A 3,560-nucleotide genomic window follows, 5' to 3' on the forward strand; every position below is an offset into this window, starting at 1 on the left:
AAAAAAAAAAAAAAAAAAAAAAGAATATTATCTGGCCATAAAAAAAAAACATGAAGTACAAATACATGCTATATCATGAATCTTGAAAACATGAGGCTAAGTGAAAGAAGCCAGAAATAAAATGCACAAATTATGTGATGTCATTCATATTTAATGTTCAGAGTAGGGAAACAAATGTATAGACAAAAAGTAGCTTAGTTACTTTGGGCTTAGGGTAGTGTTGAAGAGGGATGTGACAGCTAAAGGAAATGGAGTTTTTTTCTAAGGTGTGAAAAAGTTCTAAAATTGATTGTGGTTGGGTCTGGTGATATAGGCCTATAATCCCAGTATTCCAGGAGGCTGAGGCAAGAGGATGGCGAGTTCGAGCCCAGCCCAGGAAACTTGGTGAATTAGTGAGACCCTGTCTCAAAATTAAAAAAAAAAAATGTTTTGGGAATGCAGCTCACTGTGAAGGCCCTGGGTTCAATCCTGTACTGATAAATAAATAAACAACTGTGGTGGTAGTTGCTCATGCCTGTGAATTATATACTTTAAATGTGTGGTATATGTTTCTGGGGATTTAGCTCAGTGGCACCATACCCGCCTTGCAAGTGCGAGATCCTGAGTTTAATCCCCAGTACTGGGAATAAAAAATGTGTGGTATGTGAAATATATTTCAATAAAGCTTGTTTTGTTTTGTTTTTAAAGACAGAGTCTTGAGGCTGGCCTTGAATTCACTATATAGCCCAGGCTGGCCCTGAACTCACACTGATACTTCTGCCTCAGTCTCCAGAGGGCTTACATCAAAGGTGTGTGCCACCATGCCCAGTTTGTAAAGCTTTTTTCCAAAGTGTATGTTCTGTGGGGGCTTAGGGAAGAGATGAGATGTTTCTTTTGGGACTCTTTGCTCTTTGTGAACTCCAGGATGTCCCCAGTGCCTGGATACCCACTGTCTTGCTAACATCATTTGCCCCAACCCCCATCAACATACCCACAGTGTCTTCTACTTCCAGACTTTGCCTGGTGCCACACCATGGAGACCACTGGCACAGTCACTTCTGGCACAGAAAAGAAACCACGCACATATGCTGCTTGATATAGCCATTTCCAGATGTTTGATCTACCTGCTGCCTGTAGCAGTGCACAGCACCTCTTCCAGTAAAATGACCTCTTCCCCACCATCACTGTGAGGTCCTGGGATCCCTCACATCCTTCTGACAGATCAGCTAAGAAAGTACACAGTCTGACTTCTCAACAGACCTCATATCCATCCCAACTACCTAACCCTGTCCTTCATGCCCATCAGCAAGCTTTCCACTGTCCTATTCATTTTGTTACCCCCTTTCCATTTTAAAAGGCCTACTGCACTTATTAAAGAAAACTTTGCAAAGAAGAGGAAAATAGTCCATCATAGTCCATTCACCAAACACTCACCGATTCTAAGCCAGGATGGGTGGGGATGCAGGGATGCATATGTGCACACAGGTAAAGCCTCTAAAATGCAGGCCTGGTTTTCTGAAGAGGAACAGGAGGGTCCTCTGCCAAGTGGTCGCATATTCACCTTGGCACAGTGTCCACACACCCATCTTGGGCCAAGTATGGGTTTGGCCTTTATGGGAAAAAGTTTCCCACATTTTCTTCTGGATCTTGATTAGAATATTACCTTTTATATTTCAGAGATAGGAAAGGACTCTCTAAGTAAGATACAAAACTCAGAATCAACAGGGGAAAAATGGACAGAGACACCCTACTTGAAGGCTATAAAGTTCTCATATCTAAAAGATACTCTAAACTCAGTTAAAGGACAAGTGGCAAGCTGGGAAAAACATTCAGAATAGAATTAACAAAAAATTATGTTCGTATGGTATGAAGAGCTCCTAAAAGCCAAGAAAAGGACAGAAGCTGGGGGTGTAGCCCTGTGGTAGTGTGTGCTGAGCATGCACAAGCCCCTCGGCATGATCTCTCTCTCTCTCTCTCTCTCTCTCTCTCTCTCTCACACACACACACACACACACACACACACACACACATACAAAAGGAAGAAAAAGAAATACAAGAGCCGGATGTGGTGGTGAACACCTGTAGTCCCAGCACTCAGGAGGCTGAGGCAAGAGGATTGCCATGAGTTCAAGGCCAGCGTGAAGTACAAAGTGAGTTCAAGGTCAGCCTGAACTAAATAGCTAGACCCTGTCTCAAAAAAAAAAAAAAAAAAAAAAAAAAAAAAAAAAAAAAAAAAAAGGAGAAAAAAGAAGGTAATACAAGACTAGAAAATCCACAGGGTTCAAATGGCTAATACACATGTGAAAAAAGAAATACACACTAAAACGACAATAAGCTGCACTTTGCTCCTTTAGCTTCCAGAACACCACACTGGCCTGGTTTCTCCCACGGCTTCAGGTGCTCCTCAAGAGTCTATTGCTAGAATCCAGGCCGTGGTGGCACATGCCTGTAATCCCAGCACTAGGGAGGCTGAGGCAGGAGGATTGCTGTGAGTTCGAGACCAGCCTGGGCTACATAGTGAGTTCCAGGTCAGTCTCAACTACATAGCGAGACCCTGTCTCAAAAAAACAAAAAAACAAAAAAACAAAAAAAAAAAGTCTATTGCTAGGCCTTTCTTGAGCCCTCACCCTTGGAACACCCTGGGTACTGTCCTTGGTCCTCTTTGTCTACACTCACTCACTTGAAGTTTTCTGTAGTCTCTTGTTTCTCTGGGTTGCTGCTCTTTGAGACTTGAAAACACAGCAGTGCATTTGTTGCTGTAAGAACTGATCGTTTTGGTTTGGTGTTGGAGGAGTTTTAAAGATTCAGGTGCATACATGCTTATGTATACGCATGATGTTATCTCCATAGATACAAGTACATGCATTTATGGTTATATGCACATAAAAACTCAGGGAGAGACACACTGAGATGTCATCAGTGTTCAGAGTGTGAAATCACTAGAACTTTTAAAATGTCATTAGCACCATCAATACATTTAAAACTACGTGTATAGCGTCATCTATACAAATAAACTAGATGTGTGCCAACAGCTTACATGTATTGAGTTCATCCACACTTGGAACAGTATACAACCTTTAGGGCCAGGGATTTAGCTCAGTGGTGCCGCCACCTGCCTCACAAATGCTAGGTCCCAAGTTCGATCCTCGGTACAAACTAAAAGAACCCCAAACAAAACAATATACAACCTTTAAAAAGCACGCTGACAATGACATTTACCGATTACGGTACGATTCTCATCACTCATGCCCGATAAGACAGACAACACCCAACATACAGTCTGTACAGCCCGACGCCAGTTTTATACATTTTAAAACAGAAAACTGCCTGCGCCTTGAGAAAAGACTGGAAGGAAAAGCATCAACATGTTACCTGTGCATCTCTCCAGGTGCCTGGCGTGGAAGGCGATTCTTATCTTCTATTTTGGGTTTTATTCAGTCTCTGCAAAAGTGTAGGTTAATTTTACCTTGTCTTTTTTATTTTTAAAGAAAAGAAAAAAAAGAGAGAGAAAGAAAGAAAATAAAAAGATGGTTGTTCTTTTCCCGCGGCCGATCACGGCCCACCTGGCGAGGCGGCGGCGC

This window comes from Fukomys damarensis, unplaced genomic scaffold (genome assembly GCF_012274545.1).
Source record: "Fukomys damarensis isolate Sample0158 unplaced genomic scaffold, DMR_v1.0_HiC HiC_scaffold_7, whole genome shotgun sequence".
NCBI classification, from domain to species: domain Eukaryota; kingdom Metazoa; phylum Chordata; class Mammalia; order Rodentia; family Bathyergidae; genus Fukomys; species Fukomys damarensis.